Source organism: Peromyscus maniculatus, chromosome 9, assembly GCF_049852395.1.
Source record: "Peromyscus maniculatus bairdii isolate BWxNUB_F1_BW_parent chromosome 9, HU_Pman_BW_mat_3.1, whole genome shotgun sequence".
NCBI classification, from domain to species: domain Eukaryota; kingdom Metazoa; phylum Chordata; class Mammalia; order Rodentia; family Cricetidae; genus Peromyscus; species Peromyscus maniculatus.
The window spans coordinates 4,289,859-4,317,598 of record NC_134860.1 but is presented as its reverse complement, the minus strand read 5'-3'; the positions used below and the strand labels follow the sequence as shown (position 1 = coordinate 4,317,598).

The 27,740-nt window shown below is 43.0% G+C and overlaps 1 protein-coding gene and 1 pseudogene across 1 annotated transcript in view; both read left to right on the top strand.

Moving 5' to 3' along the window:
• Cacna1d (calcium voltage-gated channel subunit alpha1 D) overlaps positions 1–27,740 on the top strand; it is a 462,187-nt gene that overhangs the window by 30,334 nt on the left and 404,113 nt on the right. The window lies entirely within an intron of this gene.
• Positions 11,220–12,400, top strand: LOC102912579 (transmembrane emp24 domain-containing protein 2 pseudogene; annotated as a pseudogene).

Genomic DNA, 27,740 nt, shown 5'->3' with positions numbered 1-27,740 from the left:
CTCTGATCTGGCTGATTCCTTCATAGAGGGGAGAGGAGCAGGTAGACAGATTAGGGATTAGGACGAGAGGGCTGAGAGCAGAAGAGTCAAGCCCCATGATTCTTCATGCTTTTAGTTCAGAGAAAAAGACACAGATTCTCTTCAGGATGATGCTCTTGAATAATGCTTCTTCTCTAATAATGCGCATTGCAGGGTTGGAGAGATGGCTCAGAGGTTAAGGGCACTTGCTGTTCTTGCAGAGGACCCAGCTTTGGTTCCCAACACCCACATGGTGGCTCACAACAGTCTGTGACTCTAGTTCTAGGAAATCTTGTGCCCTCTTATGGCCTCTCCTGGCACTAAGCATGCACATGGTACGTACACACACGTACGTATACACACACACACACACACACACACACATATTAATGTAACCAACCGTCTTATTAAATAAGAAACACAGAAACAATGTAAAAGAGAAAGCCGAGAGGTCAGAGCTCAGAGCTAAAATCTCACCCTTCCTCCTGCTGTCCCAGCTTCGCAAAAGAGACCTACTTCCTGTCTGTTCGTTTTTTTATAGTATGTTGTTCTGCCTTCTCATTGGTTGTAAACCCAAACACATGACTGCCTCGTCACTGTCTGAATGTACAGCCCCCTAGGTCTTAAAGGCATATGTCTCCAATGCTGGCTATATCCCTGAACACACAGATATCTATGGGATTAAAGGCGTGTGCCACCACCGCCACACTCTTGCTATGGCTCTAATAGCTCTGACCCCTGGACAACTTTATTTATTAACATACAATCAAAATAATATTTCAGTACAATTAGATTACCACCACATTTCCCCTTTTCTATTTTAATAAAAAGAAAAAAAAGCAAAAGGTTATAACTAACAAAAGAAAAACTATATACAAAAGTACAATAACTATATACAATATATACAAGTAATAAATACCTAAACAGGTATTTGACAAATCAGAGAAAATAATTCCATTATCTATCCTATTTTGGTAATTCCAAGATGTATCTAATGTACTTTCTATCCTAATTAATTTTCAACTATAACTAACTAATCTTCAACCATAACTAACTAATCTTCAACTCCCTCAGAGACCCAAGAAGGGAATAATAATAGCTAACAAAAATAAAAACAGGAAGTGCATGCAAGCAACTTCCAAAAAATTTGTGAGTTGACAGAAACAGCCAGCTGCGTGGGCAGTCACCTGAGGTTTCTCCGAAGTGTTGGGGCATCATCTTCAGCCTTAGTGTATCTGACAGACTCATTTGTGATGTAGGATGTACACAAGGTCAACAGTTCAACCTCACATTGGGTGAGAGCAGTCCACGTACCAGAAACACCTGAATTCCACTAGTGTCCTGTCATGATTCAGGATTTTAAATTCTGGAAATTGTTGACAGTTTTTAAATTCAGCTGTCCATTCTTCTTGGCTGTGTATATATGGCTTCATCTCAGCATTCCCTTCTTCTCCACATCCCTCTATTAAATGCCAGTCTACTTTTGAGAGGCATGAGCTTTCAGCTGCTGTTCCATTGTACAACAGAATCCATCGGCCCTCTGCCTGTTAAGCTGCCTTCGAAGAAAAGGGCACTGTACCTTTTTCGGATGCGAAGGCCACTTCAGGGATGGGGCCATATTGTCCTGGCCTCAGAAGATGCCTTTTGATAAAGCCATAACCACACTTGTTTTGGCAAGAATCAGTAGTCCCTTGTTTCGTGATCTGTCTGTCCATTTTGTCCTGTTGATTCGAGGATACTTTGTTGTCCAGTGGCTAACTTTTGCCAAAATGAAAGTTGACTCCATATGCAGTTTCTTCAATGCCCATATTTTCTCTAAAGTAGATTGGTACTGCCAGGAGCCGACATGTCTCAAAAAAGAAAAATTTTCTAAGCTATTAAAACATTTTAAATGCCATATTCTGTAGATCTCTGAAGGATTTGAAGATGACCTGTCTAAAACATCTCTGCTCAATTTTTAAAACATATCTAATATGACTACAAGTTCTATTATAATGTCTAACTACTAGCTTTCATTTCTTTATATCCTAATAGTTGATAATAATAACATTCAAGGATCAGAAATTTGCATTACATTGTTAAATGAATGGTATAAATACAATTAGAAATATACATATAGCATTTTCTAACAATATCAGTTTCAAATTTGTATACAATATAAAACAATCCAATCCAATGTAAAGTATTTAAAATTAGTAATTGTCTTTTTCCTTTCTTTCTTTTTCTTTTTTTTAAACAAGAACCTTAAATCTAATCTCCTTTGCTTAGCCTTTTTCCTAACCCTTGACAATAACTTGTAACCAACCCCCCTAAACACTGAAAATTATCCCAGACCCAAAACCCATTAAAAAGACCAAAAAACCACCCGCCCCACACCACCTCTTTGGGAATGTGGGCGTCGTATTCTTAAAATTGCTTCCTGCTGGGTATGGGCGAAGTTTTCTTTATCCTGAAAGAAAAATTTTAGGTTAATTGTCAAATTCTAGGAGAGGTAACTATATCCTTCATTATCCAGTCTGTGTATAATGCCAAAGTTCAGGGTTTATCTCAAGTCCTTATTCAAGTAGTCTTTGAGACTGGATCATCTCAGCTAGTCATCTCAAAATTGCTCTGAGCACCTTGTAGTTCAAAGCTGATCTGTGGATGATGTTTGTCAGCTTAATGATATTATTATTGTCCACGTGGAATTGTTGTTGTTGTGGGGCCCCATCTTCTTTCTGGAGACTTCAGTTGATGTTAGGCCTGGCCGTGATTTCCTGCAGAAAACTGATAAGAGACTCGAACACAAAAACATATATATGCAGCTAGCCTTTTTTCTAGAATTAGTTAGTACTCTATGTGACCATTCATATCTTAACAAAGTTTAAAATGTATATATATATTAATCTTGTAAATTTTGATATAAAATTTATACTTTAAGAAAAGTTTAAAGAATCAGAATAGAATCAAAAGAGTTGAGATTAGTAATAGAATAGTCCCTTAATTAATTTTGCTTTTGTCCTGTACCATAGCAGAAGATGGCTCTTATTCTGGCATGATACAGGGAGTTTGCATTTTCCTTTTAACAACATGCTTGATTTTAAAGAAGGAGAGAGCCATTCTCCAACTCCAAAGTCAGCTTTAAATTTTAATTGAACTGGGACTATTAGAAAACCAATAGTGTTAAATCTTTAGAGAAAAGCAGAAACAAACATTTAGGAAGACATAAAAATTTTTTAGATAATATATACCCATACACCGTTTCACTCTGTTTCTTGGGATAGATGATTTGTCCCTTTTCTTCAGTTGTCTCATTTGTCCAGTGTTCTTCAAATTCCTTAACCTTCATTCTCCTAAAAGACAAAAACAAAAACCTTTCCCCAAGACTAATTTTGGGGATGTTTCCTTTTGACAAGTTATTATCTGATTAAATGAAAAGGCATGTGTTATTGATACCGGTTAGTTTAAATTGGATGTTCATGCTGGTTGATGAACTATCACCTCCTCTAATTAAGAGGTCTCTCTTGTTCAAATCGAACCTTTATCAATTTTGATGGTACCCACAGCTTATCTTCTCCTGTAGAAACAAAAGCAAAACCTCGTCCCCAATGTAATACATACCCTGGTTTCCATTCTGAGGTCAGCACATCCTTAAAGTATATAGGCTGATTTAATTCTGTAGTTTTTTCTATTATCCAATGTCTCTCTGCAGCTGTTGTTCCTTTCTCATTGGCATTCAGAAAATTCAAAGTTAGAAGAGCATTATGCAGTCTATTTCTGGGGGGTTTTGTTACCCATTTCTGTTTATTTAGCATATCCTTTAGAGTTCTGTTTGATCTTTCTATAACTGCTTGACCTGTAGGATTATGTGGTATGCCTGTAATATGCTTTATATTGTAATAAGCAAAAAACTGTTTCATTTTAACAGAGACATATGATGGAGCATTGTCAGTTTTGATTTGTGCAGGTATACCCATGATGGCCATGACTTCTAGCAAATGAGTGATTACAGAATCAGCTTTTTCAGAACTCAAAGCAGTTGCCCATTGAAATCCTGAATAAGTATCGATAGTGTGGTGTACATATTTCAATTTTCCAAATTCTGCAAAGTGAAACACGTCCATCTGCCAGATTTCATTTCTCTGAGTACCCTTTGGGTTACATCCTGCTGGTAATGGCGTCTGATTGTAGAAGGAACAAGTAGGACATTTCTTTACTATTTCTTTGGCTTGTTGCCAGGTTATGGAAAAATCCTTTTTTAAACCTTTACTATTAACGTGATGTTTTTTTATGAAATTCTGAGGCCTCCAGCACATTTTCTATCAATAATTTATCAATCTCATCATTGCCTTGTGCTAGAGGGCCTGGTAGACCAGTATGGGATCGAATGTGAGTTATATATAAAGGATGATTCCTTTTCCTGATTGTATCTTGTAATTGAATAAATAGTGAAGTTAATTCTGAAGCATCAGGGATAAATTCTGCAGTCTCAATATGTAACACCACTCTTTCAGCATACTGAGAGTCAGTTACTATGTTGAGAGGTTCTGAAAAATCCATTAATACCAACAGAATAGCATACAATTCTGATTTTTGCACTGAATTATACGGACTTTGAACCACTTTACTTAAATTTTCTGATTTGTAACCTGCCTTTCCTTCTTTGTTGGCATCTGTATAAAATGTACGAACTCCAGATATGGGTTTTTGCCGTACAATTCGAGGAAAGATCCAATCAGCTCTCTTTATAAGATCAATTCTATTGCTTTTGGGATATTTGCTGTTAATTTCTCCCAAAAAATTACTGCAAGCTCTTTGCCAAGGTTCACTTTCTGTCCATAATTTTTCAATGTCCTCCTTAGTTAATGGTACGACAATTTCTGCTGGGTCTATGCCTGCTAATTGACGAAGTCTCAATTTTCCTTTGTAAATCAAGTCAGAGATTTTTTCCACATAAGTTTTTAATTTTTTATTTGGTTTATTTGGTAAAAATATCCATTCCAATATAATATCTTCCCTCTGCATTAATATTCCAGTAGGAGAACGCCTAGAAGGTAAAATAACCAAAATGCAATCCAGCTTTGGATCAATATGATCCACGTGTCCTTCATGCACTTTCTTTTCTACCAAGGCCAATTCTTTCTCAGCTTCAGGTGATAATTCTCTTGGACTATTTAAGTCCTTGTCACCTTCTAAGGTTTTGAACAAATTAGTCAGTTCATCATTTTTTACCCCAACAATAGTTTGTAGATGAGAAATATCTCCAAATAATCTTTGAAAGTCATTAAGAGTCTGTAGTCTATCTCTCCGAATTTGCACCTTTTGGGGTCTAATTTTTTGTAGCTCTATTTTATATCCTAAATAATTAATAGAATCTCCTCTTTGTATCTTTTCAGGAGCAATTTGTAATCCCCAGCAAGGCAAGATTTTCTTTACTTCTTCAAACATTATTTCTAAAGTATCTGCATTTGAGTCAGCTAGTAAAATATCGTCCATATAATGATAAATTATAGATTTAGGAAATTTTTTACGTACCACTTCCAATGGCTTTTGTACAAAATATTGGCACAGAGTTGGGCTATTCAACATTCCCTGAGGGAGGACCCTCCATTGAAATCTTTTAACCAGTTGAGAATTATTATAAGTAGGCACTGTAAAAGCAAATCTTTCTTTGTCTTTTTCTTGTAAGGGTATTGAAAAGAAACAGTCTTTTAAATCAATAACTATGAGAGGCCATCCTTTTGGTAACAGAGCAGGCAAAGGCATCCCAGATTGTAGAGAGCCAATTGGCTGAATTACTTTGTTAATTGCTCTAAGGTCTGTTACCATTCTCCATTTACCAGATTTCTTCTTAATAACAAATACAGGAGAATTCCAAGGGCTGGTTGACTGTTCAATATGCTGAGCATTTAACTGTTCTTCTACCAGCTCTTCTAAAGCCTGGAGTTTCTCTGTTGTTAAAGGCCATTGTTGGACCCATACAGGCTTGTCTGTTAACCATTTTAAAGGTAGAGCTGTTGGTGTCTTTGGAAGATCATCAGTTATTGTGCCCTGTTCTTGTATAATATGGATGGCTGGTGACCACTCATTAGAACAATATCTTCTAATATTTCTCTCAGTAACATGTGCTAGTTTATGATTTGTTTCTGAGATTGGAGGGATGTTAATCTGAGTATTCCATTGTTGCAACAAGTCTCGACCCCACAGGTTCATAGTTATGTTAGCCACATATGGTTTTAATTTTCCTCTCTGTCCTTCTGGACCTATACATTCGAGCCATCTTGCACTCTGTTTCACCTGAGATAATGTCCCAATTCCTAACAGTTGAACGTTTACCTCCTGAAGAGGCCAAGTTGGATGCCAAAATTCTGGTGCAATTATGGTAACGTCCGCACCTGTGTCTACCAGACCAAACAACAAAACACCATTTATTTTTATCGTTAATTTTGGTCTTTGTTCATTAATAGAAGTTTGCCAAAAAATTTTCTTTATGTTTTCTCCTGAATTTTCTATTCTCTCTGTTTCATCATCCTGACCAGCATGATTTATTCCAATAGGCATTTGGTTATTTAATCGCTCTCCAGAGCAGGCATTTCCTCTATGGCTGCCGGAAAGGTTTGAACTGGATTTGCACTGGGGGCCTGCGCGAGGCCCCTCTGGGAGTTTCCTGAAGACTGAGGCAAAGGATTACCCTGTCTGTCCTTTGTTGATCTACATTTGTTGGTCCAGTGTTTTCCCTTACCACACCTTCTGCATACTCCAGAAGGAAGGGGCATTCTGCTGCCATTGTTCCTTGAAGAAACATTGTTTCTGGGAATGACCTGTCTACAGTCCCTTTTCAAATGTCCTTGCTTTCCACATCCAAAACATCTAACACTCCTCAAACCTTTTGAAATTACTTCTCCTACCCACGTATCATCATGCTCATCAGCCTCAACATTAATTGTTTCTCTAATCCAATCTTCCATAGGTGCAGATCTTGCCCTTAATGGCCTGATTATTCTTTTGCATGCTGCATTCGCATTCTCAAAGGCCAAAGATTCAATTATTGCCTTACCAGCTTCTGAATCCGAGACCATTCTCTTTACTGCTGAAGGCAGTCTTTGTAAAAAATCTGTAAAAGACTCTTTTGGGCCTTGCATCACCTTTGTAAATGACTCAGATTTTTTTCCTGGTTCCTCAACTCTGTCCCATGCATTCAAGGCTGCCGTTCGACATAAAATTAGGGTTTGGACATCATATAAACATTGTGCTTGTGCTGAAGCATATTGGCCTTCGCCAATAAGCTGATCCTGGCAAACTTGTATTCCTTTATCTCTCCATTGTTTTTCTATGTTTTTAGCCTCCTCCTTAAACCAAGTCAGAAATTGAAGTCTCTGGCTGGGTTCCAGAACACCTTGTGCAAGGTCCCGCCAGTCCTGTGGTACTATCCTATTATATGTTGACCAAGAGTTTAACATTTGCTTTACATATGGGGAATGCATGCCATAAGATACTATTGCCTCCTTAAACCTTTTTAAATCCAACATTTCAATTGGAGCCCAATTATTTTGTGTAGCCATTTGATCAGGCATCTGCTGTACGGTTATAGGATAAATTAAGGGTGACTGTGTGAAAACAGGCTTTCTTTCTGCAACCTTATGATCCTGACTTGAAACAACTTCACTGTTAATTTCTTCTGTCTGAATTTTTACAGGTTTAACAAGTTCTTCTAAAGCTGTTATCCTGGCACTTAAATTGACTATCTTTTTAAATATTAAAATGTGAATTAGTATAGTGATAAGGTGCATAATTCCACCAATACTAATATTATATAGTTGTTCCATTATCAGACTGCCTAAAATTTCAAACAAAAACCAATTTTCTTCCAATGTACACATAAAACCCATTTGTTTTTTAATGTGGAAAAAATTCTCTTTTAGATAGTTTCCTTTAAAACATCTGATATGTTATGACTTACCAAATCTGCGTAGAACAGTAGAAATCCGAGGGGATTTTCAAAGCAGCCACCTAGTGTCCCAGGTGTAAATCCAGAGAGAGAGAGAGAGAGAGAGAGAGAGAGAAGAGAGAACGCACAAGAAAGCGTAGCCGGCTAAAGCTGAAATCCAGCCACGTGTTCCCTCTTGTGCCAAGTCAAGGCTTGGGTCTGGCTTCCTTAAGCTCCGACCACGTGCGTTGGATTTACAGGCAGGGCCCTGTTCGGCAGGGCAGGTCTGAGTTGTTTGTAGCACCGGCTTTAAGCAAGCTGCTCACAGACCTAGGCCCGGGCTAGAAGCTGCCACCTGAACTAGGAAGCCGGCAGCTCAGACTAGGAAGCCGGCGGCTCGGACTAGGAAGCCGGCGGCTCGGACTAGGACGCCGGCCGCTTCCTGCCGCTTCCGCCGCCGCCTGCCGCCGCCTGCCGCCCTTGCGGGAAAGCGGACCTGCCGTCAAGCCAAGCGGTTTTTAATGGATTCTTGTCACGTTGGGCGCCAGATATTAATGTAACCAACCGTCTTATTAAATAAGAAACACAGAAACAATGTAAAAGAGAAAGCTGAGAGGTCAGAGCTCAGAGCTAAAATCTCACCCTTCCTCCTGCTGTCCCAGCTTCGCGAAAGAGACCTACTTCCTGTCTGTTCGTTTTTTTATAGTATGTTGTTCTGCCTTCTCATTGGTTGTAAACCCAAACACATGACTGCCTCGTCACTGTCTGAATGTACAGCCCCCTAGGTCTTAAAGGCATATGTCTCCAATGCTGGCTATATCCCTGAACACACAGATATCTATGGGATTAAAGGCGTGTGCCACCACCGCCACACTCTTGCTATGGCTCTAATAGCTCTGACCCCCGGACAACTTTATTTATTAACATACAATCAAAATAATATTTCAGTACAATTAGATTACCAACACACACACACACACACACACACACACACACACACACACACACACACAGGCAAAACACTTATACACATAAAGTAAAAACAAAACTTTAAAAACTTTAAAATGTTTAAATGCATATGTGAATATTTATGTATGCGTGGGTCTATCTGTGTTGGTGTGTATGTGTTGGTGTGTGTGTGTGGGGAGATCATGTGCATAAATGCACACATGTGGAAGCCAGAGAACTACCTTAGTGTCATTCCTGAAGTGCTACCCACCTCCTTTGAAACAGTTTCTTCCTGGCCCAAAGCTCACGGAGCTAGGCTAGCTGGCCAGTTGAGGGAGTCCCCTGTCCTCATCGAATGCACACATGTGCCACACATATGGCATCTTTGCATGGGTTCTGGGGGTTGAATTCAGGCCTTCCTGTTTTTGAGTCAAGAGCTGTACTGATAGCAATTTCTCTAGCATTTGTTTTCTTTTTTTAAAGATTTATTTATTATGTACACAGTGTTCTGCCTGCATGTATACCTGCACACCAGAAGAGGGAACCTGATCACATTACAGATGGTTGTGAGCCACCATGTGGTTGCAGTGAATTGAACTCAGGACCTTTGGAAGAGCAGCCAGTGCTCTTAACCACTGAGCCATCTCTCCAGCCCCCACTTTTTTTTTAATTTTAATTTTTAAAGATAAGGTCTCATATAGCACAAGATGGCTTGGATTCTCTTATGTAGTTGAGGATGACTTTGAACTTCTGATCCTCTTGCCTTTACATCCCAAATGTTGAGGTTATAGGCATATGTCATCACCATGCCTGGCTCTTGAGTACTGCTTCTCAGAACGTGCTTGGAAAGGATGTTTTTCCCTTCTGTCGATTGACAGACTAAGACAGCATCTTAACACTGATTACCCAGCAGAACTGGGCCCCTCCACCCGATGGCTGGCAGCTTAGAAGTCACAGAAGTTCTCTAGATCTGTTTTCTCATCTGAAAGCTACAGATTGAAAGATACCCATATCCTAGCCTCGTAGACATTGAAAACTTTGCCCATGCTAGGAAAATATGAGCAAATTAATACCAGGGTTCATTCAACAATGAGGTGCTGTCCCCCATTGCTGGACCTTAAGTGGTAGATTTGTATTATGAGTAGGGGACAATCTGTACAGCTCTTGGCACCATGTAGAAATCATGGTAACGGCTGAAATGCCTGTATCTAGAATATGCTTCAGCCTTCTTGCAAACCCACCCCTCACCTCTCTGGGTGGGTGGGTGGGCTCTTCAAACACCCTCATTTCTGTCTGGGAAGTGGACGGAGGTGCTGCAGTTCACACTTCCATACTCTCCCCAGGCCTCCAGTGCAGCTTAACACATGCCAGCTGCTGAGAGAGAGGACGTCAGATGTTAGAGCTACAAAATGCTGAGTCTAGGCATATGTGTTAAAAAGTTAGGATATCTGTTAGCCAAGGACAAGTGCATCTTGCTAGGTAATGAGAAGCTCTCCAGTGAGCTGGTCCAGCATAGGGTGACAGCAGCTTTTCTTAGGCGTATTTTTCAGGCTGGCCTTCTAAAAGCCAGGAACAGTACAATCAGATGAGGCAGACAGGCCAGCAAAGCCTGCCTTCTGTAGCAGACAGACTTGGAGAAATGGCTTTTCATGCTCATTAATCAGGACTAAGAAAGAAGTCATCGTAAGAAAAAGAATAGAAATCTGAGTTTGGGGTTTGTTTTCAGACTAGACATTGAAGAAAGGTGGGGTGGTATCATCATAGCCCTCCTCCCCTGTAAGCTAAATAACATCCCTTTTTGTGGGCAGGGACAGTGAAACAGGGTCTCTCTATGTAGCATTCTCTGTCTTGGAACTCAGAGTTCCACCTGCCTCTGCCTCTTGAATGCTGGGGTGAAAGGCACGCACCCAGCTCTCTAAATAACATCCTTTTAAAAGATAAGTGTAGGGGCTGGAGAGATGGCTCAGTGCTTAAGAGCACTTATAACTTCCACAGATGACCCAAGTTTGGTTCCTAGCACCTACATGGCAGCTCACAACCATCTTTAACTGCTCCCAGGGGGATCTGACACTCTTTTCTAGCCTTTGCAAGCACTAGGCGTATGTGAAGTCCACATACATACATGCAGGCAAAACACTAATTCACATAAAATAACAGTCTTCAAAACAAAGCTAAGCATATGTCAGTGGGAATCAGATAAAAACCAGCAGGTCTTACGATCTTTTGGTCCAGGGTTTTTTTTGAGAGTATTTCATAACAAGAGTGAAAGACAGCAGACAACCAAGTAGTTTTGGTCAGAGAAGCAGATCCAACATCCTCTTCTATCCCGTCATTAACATCCGCTGGCATGGGGTGAGAGGGGCTTGGGTGGTTCTGAAGGTTTGTCCAGCGGTGGTCTCCATTCGGCAGCACCATTTTCCAAGCTCACGGGCTTTGGTTTCCTTTTGGTACTCAGCAGAGAGGGGGACTTGTAGACAAATTTCTAAACAGTCTTAATAAGAAACACAGAACCAAATACAGAGGTGCAAGCCGTACAGATCAGAGCAATAGCCGCCAACTAACCTTAGCTCACCACCTCACTGTAGCTTCCCAAGAGAGCTCCTTCCTGTCTAACCTGCACCTTTATTGCCTTCCTGTTCTGCCTTCTCATTGGCTCTAAGCCCAGCCACCTCACTTCCTCATCACTGCCTGTCTAGACAGACCTCCAGGTCTCTATGGTTGGTACTGGGATTAAAGGCGTATGTCACCAGTGAAGGGTTCACAACACGCCCCCCCCCCCCACGGTCGCATTTACCAGGCGGACACTTGCGCCTAGCCAATTCCGGTCAGGCCGGACACCTCCGCCTAGCAAGTTCCGGCCAAGGCATCTCGCGTGACCAGAATCCGTGACGTTACATGACGTTACATGGCTACGTAAGCGCGCAACGTGATCATGTGAGCTACGCACACGCGTGAAGTAGTGACGTGACCTGGCCACGCCCCCAGCCGGTTTTTAAAGCGGAGCGCCATATTCCCGGTTCTCTCTTCTCTCCTCTTCCTCTTCACGCACGTGTCTCTCCCACAGGCCTGCACACTCTCTATCCCTGTATTTTCTAATAAACTCTTATAAGCGGCGAGGAGTGCTTCTTCGAGCGGGTCACCTCGGGCACCAAGATGGGCCTCATCTTCGAGGTGGCGGAGGGCAGCTTCCTGGACATCGACGTGGAGATCACAGGACCAGATAACAAAGGCATCTATAAAGGAGACAGAGAGTCCAGCGGGAAGTACACGTTTGCAGCCCACATGGATGGGACATACAAGTTCTGCTTTAGTAATAGGATGTCTACCATGACTCCAAAGATAGTCATGTTCACCATTGACATTGGGGAGGCTCCCAAAGGACAAGACATGGAGACAGAAGCTCATCAGAACAAGCTAGAAGAAATGATTAACGAGCTGGCAGTGGCCATGACGGCTGTGAAGCACGAACAGGAGTACATGGAAGTCCGGGAGAGAAGAGAGAACCGGGAATATGGCGCTCCGCTTTAAAAACTGGCTGGGGGTGTGGCCAGGTCACGTCACTACTCCATGCGTGTGCGTAGCTCACATGGTCACGTTGCACGCTTACGTAGCCATGTAATGTCACGGATTCTGGTCACGCGAGATGCCTTGGCCGGAACTTGCTAGGCGGAGGTGTCCGGCCTGACCGGAATTGGCTAGGCGCAAGTGTCCGCCTGGTAAATGCGACCGTGGGGGGGGGGGGCGTGTTGTGAACCCTTCAACCAGGCTTGGCTGTGTCCTTGAGCACACAGAGACTCTGCCTGCCATGTGATCAGGATTAAGGGCGTGTGCTACCACCGCCTGACTTCTGTTTATGGCTGACTATGACCTCTGATCTCCAGGCAAACTTTATTATTAACATACAAATAAAATATCACCACAGGGACTCATATTAGAGAAGTCCTTACCTTTAAGAATGAGTGTGTGTGTGTCTGTATGCTATGTATGTGGCTGCCAGTGGTAGCCAGATGATGGTATTAGACCCGCTGCAGCTGGAGTTACGTGTAGTTGGGAACTACCTGCTGGGAACTGAACTTGGGTCCTCCGGAAGAGCAGCAAGTACTCTTAGCTACTGGACTATCTCTCCAGCCCCTAATAGTACCTTATCTACATGGAGAAGAGAGCTGTTGTAGTATTTTACTGTTATTTAATAGTGGTTCTGTATGTCAACTTCATCTGGATGGGGACCTGAGCCTGTGTAAGAAGGCTCAGGACTCTTCAGAAAAGGACACCCTAATTAGAGTGGGGGATTGAAGTGGGAGAAGACAGGCGTTGCTTTAGGGAGCATTTTCCCTGCCTCAAAGCCACATGGCAAAGCTTGTCTGCCCCTAAGGTTTATTTTATGTCCAAACATAAATGACTAATTGCCGGGTGGTGGTGGCGCACGCCTTTAATCCCAGCACTCGAGAGGCAAAGCCAGGCAGATCTCTGTGAGTTTGAGGCCAGTCTGGTCTACAGAGCGAGTTCCAGGAAAGGTGCAAAGCTACACAGAGAAACCCTGTCTCGAAAAACCAACCAACCAACCAACCAACCAACCAACCAACCAACCAACCAATAAATAAATAAATAAATAAATGACTAATTGACATAACGAATCCTGTATACATATGGCCCCTCCTCACCATAAGCAAAACTGGCTCTTGGTGAGATTTGATTTTTAGTGCAGGTAAAAGTTGACATTAAGCAATTATTGTATAATCTATGTCAAGTCTCAATTTAAGTATCTTTTAAAATTGAATTATTATTATTTTTGAAAATAGAGTCTTTTTGCCGGGCGGTGGTGGCGCACGCCTTTAATCCCAGCACTTGGGAGGCAGAGGCAGGTGGATCTCTGTGAGTTCGAGGCCAGCCTGGTCTCCAAAGTGAGTTCTAGGAAAGCACAAAGCTACACAGAGAAACTCTGTCTCAAAAAAAATAAACAAAAAAAAATAGAGTCTTTTTATTAGTTATTTTATTATTTTTATTAGTTATGTAACCCTAACTAGTCTGGAGCACCCTATGTAGGCTGGCCTTGAGCTTTCTTTTGATAATCCTCCTGCCTCTGCTCTCCAACTGCTAGGATTACAAGCATGCACTACCATACCTGACTATGAACCATATTTTCAATGGAAAATTTAATGAGTTCATTTGTATTTTTGAGACACAGATCCCACAGCCCAGGCTGGTCTAGAGCTCTCTATGTAGTGGAGGGTGACCTTGAACTTCTGATCCTTCTGCCTCTACCTCTTCACCACATACAGGAGCATACCACTGTGTAAGTCAATCTTCCTTCTTTTCCTTTTCTTTTTTTTTTTTTTTTTTTTTTTTTTTTTTTTTTTTTTGGTCCTGGGGATTAGACCCAGAGCTTCACATGTGCTAGGCAAAGTCCCTGTTACTGCTAGGGCCTTCTTGAACGGTGCATTTTGACGGCATCTTTGGTAATTCAGAATGGTCTCAAATTTCCTTTGCAGCTGAGTCTGTCCTTTCATGCCTCATCCTCCTGCCTCCACCTCCCAAGTACTGGGGTTATTGGCATGTGCCTCCACTCCATCTTCTTCCTCCTCCTCCTCTTCTTTTTCTTCTTCCTATCTCAAAGTTTTCTGGTTGTGAGAACCAAGATTATAATGAGATGCCCTTAAATTTCCAGACAGAGGAGCTGATAAAGACACAACTCAGGGGCGGTGGTGGCATACGACTTTAATCCCAGCACTCGGGAGGCAGAGGCAGGCAGATCTCTGTGAGTTCGGGGCCAGCCTGGGCTGCAGAGTGAGATCCGGGACAAGCTTCAAAGCTACACAGAGAAACCTTGTCTCAAAAAAACCAAAAAAAAAAAAGACACAACTTAGAGTGTGGGATGGTCATAATTCAGATGAAGTATTTCCTAAGGACTATGAGGAGGAAGGGGGCCCTCTGCTGCGGGGAGTGTGTGTGTGTGTGTGTGTGTGTGGGGGGGGGGGGGGGCGCGGGGCGGCGGCAGAAATGTTTCCCGAGGGCCACGAGGGGGCGCAGTGGTACAGTGAATGAGAGGAGACCAGCATCTGAAGTTACCTCAACTTCCATCTCCCTCGAGACGTGGGACAGGCCACTTAATCTCATTCTGGGTCAGTTGTCGTATCTGCAAAATAGAGATATTCTTTTCTCACTGTATTTTGATGAGACTTAGATATGATAAAGTTCAAAGCATTCTTTAAAAGTGCACCGTGGCCATGGAAATCAATGTGTGGGTAAGTACTGCCAAGATTGGAAGCATAAAGGGCAAGGTGGAGAATTGAAGTATCCTGGGGCTGTGTGTGAATTTTAATTCAAATATTTATAAGAGGCGTCTGAATTTTTGCCTCAAAGATAAAGGGTCACGGAGAATAATGTCTGGGGAGGTTTCTACTTCTCATATTACATCTATTAAAAAGAGAAATGAGATCTGGGTAACGGGATTATAGACTTTGTTTTCTCTATTATTTCCTCTTTAAAAAGATGCAAGTGTTTTTCAAGAATTACAGAAAGGTGCTGTGGTGGATGTTTTTGATGAAGTAGGGATGTTATTGGTGAAGAGTAATCATGACCCCCAGAGAAAGCAGTGCTTTCAGGGAAGAGCTCCCTGAGGATGGGAAATGCTTCAGGCTCATGTCTTGGCATCCCTTGAATGTAACAAGCTAGGCGACAGGTTTTCCCTGCTAAGAGATCCCCTTCTCTGCCATAACATTTCTGGAAGAACACACAGTTGGATGTGCTTGGGGGAATCGCCTGATGCTTGCACTCGAGCATTGTTCCAGAAAATGTTGTTCCCTTCCCAGGGACCTCCTTTTGTCTCATTTCTTAACTCCCTTGTACCTTCTCCTTTGCTGAACTTACTCTCCCCAGGGCCTCTCCTCTAACTCTCTCTATCAGTGTGTATGTGTGCGAGCATGAATATGGAAACCACAGGACAACTTTGGATAATACTCCTTAGGTGTCATCCAACTATTTTTGTTTTTTTGAGACAAGGGCTCTTTTTCCTCCTTCTCCTTCTTCTTATTTTTTGGTTTTTCAAGACAGGGTTTCTCTGTGTAACAGCCCTGGCTATCCTGGAAATCACTCTTAGACCAGGCTGGCCTCAAACTCAGAGATCTGCCTGACTCTGTCTCCCAAGTGCTGGGATTGAAGGCCTGTGCCACCACTGCCCAGCTTGAGACACGGTCTCTTAATGGCCCGAAACTCTCCAAGTAGACTAGGTTGGCTGGTTAATGAGTCTAGGGATTGATCCACCTGTCTCTGCCTCCTCAGTGCTAGGATTACAAATGCAGGCTATCATGTCCTGTAATTTACTCCCCTCCCCACCCCCTGCTCCCCTGGGGGATTGAACTCAGGTAATTGTTCTTGAAAGGCAAGCTAACTTACCAAACAACCCCCTTAGCCCCTGTGGTAATTCCTTAAAAATCTATTTGAACCAGGACTCAATTCATGATCTGGATTCTGCTGCTTGTATTCTTGTGGGGCAGATAAGCAGCCAGAGCTGGAAACCATGTGATCTTGGGGAAGCATAGGGCCAGGATGACTTCAGAAGTGGTGGGGGTGTCTTCTTCCATCAGGAAGCTTGTAAAGCCTTGTGAGGTGTTAATAGCTGCTGATGATCAGTAATATTAATGAATGAATGGATAGATGCACTAATTCATTACATGTCCTCAAATGCTGATGTACATGGATTAGCTAGAATGCCCTCTTTTTTTTTTTTTTTTTTTTTTAGGATTTATTTATTATATACACAGTGTTGTTTACATGTATCCCTGCAGGCCAGAAGAGGGCACCAGATCTCATTAGAGATGGTTGTGAGCCACCATGTGGTTGCTGGGAATTGAACTCAGGACCTCTGGAAGAACAGCCAGTGTTCTTAACCTCTGAGCCATCTCTCCAGCCCATAAAAATGTTCTGTACTTTTCACACTCAAAAGTACAAACCCGAGGCTTCATGTTTTTGCAAAGTTAAAAAAAAAAAGACATCTAATTTATATACCATAACCCTCACTTTCCAAAGTTTGTAATTTAGTAGTCTTTCTTTCTTTCTTTCTTTCTTTCTTTCTTTCTTTCTTTCTTTCTTTCTTTCTTTCTTTCTTTCTTTCTTTCTTTCTTTCTTTCTTTCTTTCTTTTTGTCAGGCCTCACTTTGTAGCCCTCGCCAGTCTTAACTTTATAGTCCTCCTGAGTGTTGGGTTCCTTGCTACACACCACCACATCCAGCTAAATTTTTAGTTTGTTCACAAAACTTCAGTCACATCAGCATTTTCTTTCTTTCTTTTTTTTTCTTTTTCTTTTTTTTTTGGGGGGGGTTTTTCGAGACAGGCTTTCTCTGTGTAAGCTTGTGCCTGTCCTGAAGGATCTCACTCTGTAGCCCAGGCTGGCCTCGAACTCACGGAGACCCACCTGGCTCTGCCTCCTGAGTGCTGGGATTAAAGGCATGCGCCACCAGTGCCCCACATCAGCATTTTCTAACCCCAGAACATTTTCCTAATCTCCAAAAGAAACTTGAGATCCATCGCGGCTCACTCTAGTCCTTAGCCCCAGCTCCTGGTAACAACGGATGGACAGACGGACGGACTGCCACCTGCCTCCTCCTGACATCTGTAATGGAGTGAGTCATTGTGCATGTGATCTCGAGCTCTCCTATGGTCTGTGATAGTCCCTCTTCCTTCATCTGCCTTCCAGAGCATCCTCTCCTTCACATGCCTCCCGGCTTGGGGTACATTTCTCTGCCTTCTTCCATGTTTCCTCCTTATCTTCCCATTCTCTTAGTGTTGGGGAGCCTTTACCCCTCAGCTGAGACATCTCTTTTTCACAAAAACTCCCCGGGGACCCCTGGGCTCGTGGATTTAAGTGCTGTACATTTGCTATCAACTTCTACACTTGATCTTAGCCAAGAAATGATGTCATCAGTTCCTAAATTTATACCCCTCGCGAGGACTCCCCTCTACTTGAGAACTGTTTGTTCATCGGCTCTCTGTTTCCAGCAGGCGTTGTACAAGCAGCGTACCCAGCACTGACCTCGGGGGTCATCCTCCTGCCCTCTCCGGTCTCCCCCCCCCACAGCTTCAGCGTACCCAGCACTGACCTCGGGGGTCATCCTCCTGCCCTCTCCGGTCTTCCCCCCCCCCCCAGCTTCCTCTCTAGCTGTTCAGCTCAGACACTGCAGCCATGCTTGCTTTCTTCACACCCTGCCCCACACTGCATCTGCATCACAGTCTGCTGCCTCTTCCTGCAAAATTTACCCGGAATCCAGCTCCTCGTCACGTTCCTAACAGCTATGCTTAGGGAAGCCTATCTATTTTCATGCATGGTGTGTGTGTGTGTGTGTGTGTGTGTGTGTGTGTGCGTGTGTGAATATGAATTTAGAGAGGCCTGGAAGGATTCAGGTTTTTACTTTAGGGCTATCCAGGTTTTTTTTTTTTTTTTTGACAAAGTCTCTCACTGAACCCAAGGCTTGTCCTTTCAGCTACTCTGGCTGGCCACCGAGTTTCCGGGATCTGCCCCTGCCTGTCTGTCTCTGCCTACCCTTCCTCTTCCCCACCCCCACGCTGGAGTTACAGACATGGCTATGCCAGCTTTTATGTGGGTGCTGGGGATTCAAATTCAGATTTTCTTGTCCGCATAGCCAGCCCTCTTCCCATAGACCCATCTCCCTAGCCCATCGGGTAACGCACAAACTGCCGACGGGGGTTTCTGCCACTACCTCTATGGATGCTCTTAGTAGCTTTAGGAATTGTCTCAAGGACAAGTTGAGTCATGTCTCTCTTTGCTAAGAATCATTCACTAGATCACCACATTGCTCAGAATAAAAGCCAACGTCTGGACATGGTCCTTCGGGCCCTGCAAGCGATGCTTCCCACTCACCCCATCTTATGGTTCCTGTTCCTACCTTGGTTTCTCTGAGTCAGTCACAGTGGCTGCCTCACAATTCCTCCTCTCGAATATACACCTGCACTTGCTCTCACTGTTCTTTCTGCCTAGAGTGCTCTTTCTCCAGATGCCTCAGGACCCTGTTGTTCAATTCTTCATTTATATGTTACTTAATCAATGCAACCTCACTCTAACTACTTTGATTAATTAATTCATTAGACACAGGGTCTCATGTATCCCAGACTGATCTCAAACTTGCTACCTAGGCAAAAATGACCTTGAACTTCTGATCCTCCTGTCTCCACCTCCCAAGTGCTGGGGTTACAGGTGTGTATCACATACCTAGTCTACGAGGTACTCAAAAAACAGAACCCGGAGCTTTGTACACGCTAGGCAACCCTTTCCCAAATGAGCTATATCTGCAACATGTCCTGTTCGTAGAAGCAACTTGCTCCTAGCTTTCCCCCGCATTCTCTATTCCACTTTCTGTTCCTTTAACTGTTTTCAAAGCACGTACCAGTGGGCACACACACGCTTATATTTCAGTAGGTGCACACATAGGTGTACACACATATGTACATAATGCACCTACATGTATACACGCACACACCTATTTGCTTTATTGTATTTCTTCCCCATTTACCTGTAGACTTCATGGGTACAGGGGCTTCATTTTGTGCCCTGCTGTATACCCAGTAACTGGGATAGTTTTACTTATATAGTTATTGTCAGCATATAGAGGCAAACGGCAAGAAGAGAAACACTTTCAAAATTGGTTGCTTTCTGCTTGATGCACACGGGCTGGCTGTACACCACGTGGCGTGGCAGCAGCCGCCTCTTTTCTTCTGATGACACAGCTCCTCCAACCTGTGGGCTCGCACAGTGACGTCCCAGGGACCTTTGTTCTGCACATCTTCCCTGTGGCCTTTGGGGAGTCGACACTCATGCCCACCTCTGAGCTTGACATAGAAACTGCCCCTCCTTCAGATGTACGGGTGCTTGATTCTCGGGCAGAGAGTCCACAAGGAGAGGAGATTATTTGGGGGCATTCTGTGTTGCTCACTAAAATCAACGTGACAGGAGCGCTCTCAGCAAGGTTAGCAAGCGTACATGGGAACGGCGGCAGGAACAATGCTGCTTACCATAGGATTGCAAAGAGATTTCAGAATGCAATGCCTGATCACTGGACGGGGGGCCTGGGGGCCTCTTCTTTTTTCTCCCTGCCTGTTTCCTCCCTCCCACCTTCTCTTCCTTCTCCACTCGGTTTCTTCCCTGCATCTCCCTTCCTCTCCCGCTGTATACTTCCCTCAAGTAGGACACAAGAGTCAGAGGAACGAGGTGAATCTCCAGGGTTACAGAGTTAGTGGGGAAATCAGAGCCCAGACTCATGCCTCTTGATTCTTATTTCTTTTGGAATACATTCTGTTACCTTCCCAGAAAACAAGGGCGCGGTCAGGAAGATATTGATGAAACCTTCCTGGAGAAGTTAACCGCCTCGCTCTCAGAAACTGAGATCTAGTGGACAAAGACTGAAAAACATATCTTTGTCTTTAACTTCTCTAATGTTTCTAGATTTTCTCTCTTACCCTCCAGACTTCTCACATGGCCTTTTATCTTATCTTAAACTATCACACTTCTTTGTATGTATAGAGCCTAATCTTCTGCGGGCAAGAGAGGATGGAGAGGATCATGGCAAAACTTATTTTAAAAATTGCTAAAAACCCATTTATAATTATATGTGTAAATATACGCATTGTATAACTAAAAATTTACATTTTATGATATAATATAATGTATATATAAAATTATAGCAGCTAATATCTGTTGATTATGCTTTGTGTGACAAGTGCTATTTTGAGACAAATCACAATGAGATACCATTCTCACACCCACTAAGATGATGATAGTAATAATAATAATAACAACAATAATAACAGCATTAGACTATAAGTACGGACAAGGATGTGGAGAAATTGGAACCTCACACATTGCTGGTAGCAACACAAGATGTTGTAGCCATCTTGGAAAATAATCTGCAGATCCTTAGGGTGTTAAAATTACCATGTAACATAGAAATTCCATTTCCTAGTATGTACAAGAGAATTGAAAACATGCCTTTTCACACAAACTTGTACACAGATGTTTACAGAAGCATTGTTTCCAACAGCCTAAGGGACAACACAACCCATATGTCTACTTCTTGATGCACAGATAGAGAAAATGTGGTACATCTACAGAATTTGATTATGCAGCCACAAAAAGCAATGAAGTTCTGACACATGACATTTCAGTGGGCAGTGGGTGAACCTTGTTATCACCATGCTAAGAGAAACAGAAAAGGCTGGATAGTGTATATGAGGTATCCAAATGGACATATCTTCAGAGAGTTATTGCCAGGGGATAGGGAAGAAGGAATTGGGAGTGACTGGTGTAGGTACAGGGCTACTTTTTTTTTGAGCTGAGGACCGAACCCAGGACCTTGCGCTTGTTAGGCAAGCGCTCTACCACTGAGCTAAATCCTCAACCCACAGGGCTGCTTTTTGATGAGATGAAAAAAAAATTTTTTGAGGAAAAATCCCAAATATCCCAGATTGGCTTCCAGCTTGCTGTGTAGTCAAAACTGCCCTTGAACTCCGATTTTCCTGCCTCCAGCTCCCAAGTGCTGGAATTACAGCTACGTGACACTGTATCTGGTGGGAAAGAAATGTTCTGCAACTGGGTAGTGGTGCATGTTGCAGAAACCTATGATTGTCCAGAACCGCACATTTTAAAATGGTTAAAATGGTGAATCTTATGGTATGTGAATTTTATCTTAATTAAAATTGGCATTCTGCAAGTTTTAAATGGTATATAGTTGAATCAATTTGTTTACATTTAATTTCCGTGGTATTTATTGTAAACAAACTTTGATTTTTTTTTGAATCATGTAAAGAAATATCCTTTGGGGGGTAGGGCAATGACTCAATGGTTAAGAGCATTTTCTGTTCTTCCAGAGGGCTGGGGTTCAGTTCCCAGCATCCACACAGCAGATCACAACTGACTGTAACTTCGGTTCCAGGGGACGTATTACCCTCTTCTCAACTCTACAGGCAGCAGGCTCACACGTGGTGTACAGACATACATACAGGAAACACACACACACACACACACACACACACACACACACACACACACACCTATATGAAGACATAGTCTTTAATTTTTGTTGTTGTTTTTTCAGATAGGGTCTTATTTTGTAGCCCGGCTTGTCTTTGATCTCCTCATCCTCCTGCTTCAGTCTTCTGAGAGCCTCCATAATCAGCTTCCTGTCAGGGTTTGATTTTACGTGTGTGTGTGTGTGTGTGTGTGTGTGTGTGTGTGTGTGTGTGTAAGAGAGAGAGAGAGAGAGAGAGAGAGAGAGACAGACAGAGAGAGAGACAGAGAGAGAGAGAGAGAGGGAGAGAGAGAGAGAGTATCCCAGGCTGGTCCAGAATGTGCTATGTAGTTGAGGCTAGCCTTGAACTCCTGATCCCCCTGCCCCAATCTTTTCACTGTTGCGTGGCTATGTGGTTCTTGAGTTGTGTGTGCTGGTTGTATTTCAACTCCCTCACACCTTCAGGAGGTAGGAGGGAAACCCGACCATCACCTAACAGTCATCTTAATGGCAAAGCAGTTGGTGAACTTAAATTTAAAAATTAAGTGGGCTTGGGGATGGGAGGTCAATAGGGAAGCGTTTGAGTGGTGTTGAGTCTCTGGGTTTGCTTCTCATTCCTCGAAACACTATCAAGCAGGGTCTGGGGACACATCTTGATGGTAGGAACCTAGGAAAGAAGAAAGGAAGGAAGGAGGACGGAAGGAAGGCCAATCAAGTTGGAAACGCCAGACTTTTGTAAGTCAGGATTGTGGTTGTCTTTGGTTGGGGGAGGGGATGATAATGATTTGGAAGGGAATACAATGGGAAGCTCTTTAGTACTAGAGATACTAGATTTTTGGCTCTAGATACTGGTTGCAAGATCTTGTTTGATTTTCTAAAAGTCATTCAGTTTACTCTGATGCAGTGTACCCTGTTCTGAGGAGTTCAATACCAAGTCTGAGATTCAGTTAAATCTCCCAATATTTGCATATTTTGCCAACAAGCTTTGGTGACCAGTTGGAATCTATGTCTCTGAGCTGATGGCTTGGGGACCAGGGCTGACAGTGACTGTTCCGTCAGGTTCTTGTTCCATGGACAGGCCTGGGTGGGTGTTCTCATAGCTGTGTATCAGGGTCCTGCTCTTCAGACCACCACCTAGCAAGGTTTCCAAGAGCTGGGTCCTAACTATGATGGTCCTCTGGTGGGTTGTTAGCTCCCTTAGAAGAGGCAGGAATAGTGTTATCAGACCACGGGGTCCCACTCCTTGCTGCCATGGTATTTTTTCTGCCCAATTAGTCACAAAAATGCCATTGAATGCCTACAACAAATCAATTCAGTATTCAAGTAGGCTTAGACTCATAATCACATAGTTAAGACATTTGATGCCAGAAGTATTTTGGCATTCAGACATTCTTGGATTTTGGGAAGGTGATATGTTGCATACAGTATTTGGTATGAAATTCTGTCAACCTGGTCCGGGACAGAGCTCTGTAATTGGACAGTGGTGAATATTTGTACCAAATGGTCTATTTATACTAAATTTACACAAAGAACCTCATGCTAACTCAGGGCAGGGTGTGCTGCCAAAGGAGTTCACATCAAATTACCCTGCGGTTTTCAGCGTTTGGATCTTTAGAGTTGCTGATGAGACCAGCGAGCCTGTCTCAGCCTGTTCTGCCACCAAAGATGTCGTCTCCGTTCTTTGTCTCAGCCTGTTCTGCCACCAAAGATGTCTCCGTTCTTTCTTGACAGGTTTTTCGGGGCAGAGGTGCTCGCTGGGGAGGACAAAGGGAAGAGGTACGATACGAGGAGGAATTGGATGGTCAACCGAGGCTAAGGCATCTAGATCAATACATATGTGAACCAGTGCAGGATGATGACCTTGAAGGGACAGAACGGCGTTGGGCTGCGGTTCTCTTAGGGTCCCGGTCTCCTTGGAGCACCTGCCAAGCTGTCAGATCTTGTTAACATTGCATTGATTCCTGGAGCACGTTAGGAATCTAGGAGCGTTCAACCATAGCTAAGTTTATAAAGTGAAATTTCTGGTGACTAATATTTATCTAAATTAAGTTAATTATAGGGATGATAAAGCTCCCTTAGACGTGTGTTTTGAAGAGATTAGGGTGAATTGTCTAAATCAGAAGCAAGCAGAATTTCCCCCCCCTGGCAAATCAATTTGCTATCATTCCTGCTGGCCATTCACGGGGCACAGCTGCACTTCTAGGCGCCTCTGTTCGGAACTTTCATTGGCACTAAAGAGGGAATAAACAGGCAAGCTCAACCTCATTGGCAAGGGGTCCCCTTCAACCCCAACACAAGTATTGGTTTAAACTGTTTAAAAGGAAGATGAGCAGGGGTGTGGGTTATGTTTGTGTGGCTGTGGGAGGCTGCTGGGGCCAAGGGCAGTAGTGGTTTGAAGGCTGATCCTAACTGCAGTGGATGATTACATTTTATTCTTCTCCCTCCCTCCCTCTTTCCCCCTCCCTCCTTCCCTCCCTCTCCACGCCTCCCCTCCTTTCTTCCCTCTTAGTTACATTAAAATCTCAGAACTCTTCTCTGTCTTGCTAACCACCTACACCATCTTCTGCTTATAAGTTTCATTTTGATGTCCAAATGGCTAAAAAAAATCCAAGTGTGTGTGTGTATGTGTGTATGTGTATGTTATGCTGGAGATACCATAAAGGTATAATTGTTGGTGATATACAACCATTAAGACTTATTTTTTACCCTAAAGGTCATAGTTTGGTAAGATAGACACAATAACTGCGTACTACTGTAGGAACTGTGTACTAATTACTGTAGGACACTGTGTACTCTGTATACTGTGTACTAATTACTGTAGGACACTGTACTAGGTATACTGTGTACTCTGTATACTGTGTACTAATTACTGTAGGACACTGTGTACTCTGTATACTGTGTACTCTATGTGTACTCTATATACTGTGTACTACTGTATGACAGTGTGTGCTCTATATACTGTGTACTCTGTATACTGTGTACTATGTATACTGTGTACTACTGTAGGACCCTGTGTAGTATAGTAGGACAAGTTAACTCTGTGATAAAGGAATTCATAGGGTGCCATGGGGCCACTGAGGAATGATGTCTAACTCAGTCTGTATTAGGTGTGGGTCTTGAGGGAACTTGTTTTAGGAAATGATACTCTCTAAGCATCTTTTTTTGTTGTTGTTTCTTAACATTTAAAAAATTTAAACAAAGTGCAAATGGTAATGTAGTCCAATGAATGTTGAAAATCCCACTCTAATCAAGATGCAAACGGTTTTGATCACTGAAAAAAGTTCCTTTGTATTTCTTTCTAGCCAGTTCCTCACCCCAGCTACCACCCTAGAGGCAATCAGATGAGCTACCATTGGTCTAGGCATTATTAGTAGGTAGAAAGAATTGGGGAAAGAGCAGTTCCATGAGGAGAACAGTATAGGACATGTGATATACTGTGATATGTGAGAAAGGTGATATACATGAGACCCCCAGGCCTCTGATCTCATGTTGCTAGGGCTAAAGTCTTGTATAATATTAGAGGGACCAGCCTTAATATTATACATCTCAGGGGCTCAGGAGAGAGAACTACTACCGGTGAGGACTATTTTCAGGAAATAGAATCTCAGCACACCGAGCTCTATAGTCCACTTGCTTTAATTCCTTTGGCATAACATCCTTCATACACAGCTTCAGTTCTGTTCTCATGCCTAGCTCCTTTCTTGCCTGATTTCTCTCTGTATTTATCTACTGCTCCCTCTAAGTTCTATCTTAATTCTCTCATCTTAATTCTGCCTCATCTAGGTCCTTTTCACCTTGTTCTTACCCAGCTAGGGCTTTCCCATCTGACTCTTCCTTATCTTCCATCTCGTTCCTCTAGTACTCTCTTCTAACCCTTCAATCTAGTTTTTCCCCATCTCAGTTTGTTCCTCTCAAGTTCTTACCCATCTAGTTCTTCCATTCTCTTTTCTCTTCTCTGTCCCGTGCCCTGGAAGTCCCGGTATATAAAGGGAGGGTCCGAGCTAAATTGTGTAAAGCTATTACTTAACGTCCACCTTTCCTAGGTGGTGTCTCCTTGTGGAATTTACCTTAAGTCAGGAGACTTGCATGTGGGCTGCTATCACTGTTAGTCCTCGGAAGTTGGGCACCCACCTGGGTGGTATCTCCTGTTAGTCCTTGAAAGTGGCTAAGGGAGATATCTGATTCCAGAGAAAGCCTTTCCTGAGGCTGTTCTCCAAATACCTGGAATGTGTATGTGCTGTGGATATTACTCTATGTAAATAAAACACTGATGGCCAGTGACCAGGCAGGAAGTATAGGCGGGACAAAGAGAGAGGAGAATTGGGGAAACAGGAAGAAGGAGGGAGAGACACTGCAGCCACTGCCAGGAGAAGAGCATGTAAAGAAGCTGGTAAGCCACCAGCCACGTGGCAAGCTATAGATTTATAAAAATGGGTTAATTTAAGATATAAGAACAGTTAACAAGAAGCCTGCCACGGCCATACAGTTTATAAGTGATACAAGCGTCTGAGTGATTATTTTATATGTGGATTGTGGGACTGCGGGGCTTGGGGAACCTGGAGAGAAGCCCTCCAGCAACATGTATGTCCAGAGAGATCAGTCCACACTGTTAGCCCTTCTAAGGGAAAAGTCAATTGGGAAAACTATGAAGGCACACATGATTTTCATAACAGAATACAGCTGATATATAACAAGCCAAGTAACACCAAAAACTCCTTGGAATTTGGCTTCCTCTGGAGGAATTCCCTGATTCTTCCAGGTAGTGACTTTGCCATAACCAGATGAGTTCTTAGAATATATTCCTGCAGCCTGCAGCCCTAAAGGCAGGGCATCACTGGTGGTTAGACATTTGATGGAGATAATAAGCCTGGGAGCCAGGTGACCAGGGCATAGAAAAACGAACTGACTAACTTTCATCCTTTGAGAAAAATGGAAGTGAAGTGTATTAATGTGTTTCTGTTGCTATAACAAAATTCCCAAGGCCGAGCACTTTATAAAGAAGAGGTTTATTTGGCTCAGAGTGCTAGGGACTCAAGGCTATGGAACTGGCATCATCTTGGCTCTAGTGAGGATCTCATGGTATGCGGCATCAGAATGGAGGGAATGTGTGTAAGAGGGAGATGTCACATGGTGGGACACGAAACCATAAAGATATATTCAAGGGACAAGCTCACGGTTTTCTAACCACCTTCTTGTGAGAAATAACTCATGGGCCGCAGGAGTATTACTTTTACCCTTCCGAAGTCAGTGTCCTCAGTGACGTAATCCTTCTCCACTAGATCCCTCCACCTAGTCTTCCTCTTAAAACACGCTGGGATGAAATTTCTGGCATATAGAAGGAGTCACAGAAGGGCTAGCGGGTGGGGACTGGCAGATCCTTGTTTCAAGGAGATTATTCTGATGGTAATGTGGTTGTGGGGGCTGGAGAGGGCACAGAACAGATGCAACAAGACCTAGCAGGAGCAGTTCAGTCATCCAGACATGATGAAGACTGGCGACCTGGCTGACAGTGTGTGGTGGAAGCCGGACATGCAGAAAGGAAAGGGTGGGAGCAGAGTTGAGGAGTTAGGTTCCCTGGTGATGGTTAGGCGAGCTCGAAGCACAGGGAGGCATCTGTCAGAAGCATGTCTGTGCCATTTTCATAACAAGGGATTTTGTGCCTCTCATAGTTCAAGATTTCTTTATTCAAGGGTACAGCTAACTGATGGAGATTACTAGCATTCAGATCTCTGGCTCGCAATCCCAGCAGAGAAACAAACACTTTCTCTTATTTTTAGTACTCTTTAAGTGTCTCAAGAATAAGTCAGTTCTTAAGCTTAAAGAAGTCAGTCTTAACCCCCTCTCCTCAAGGATGAT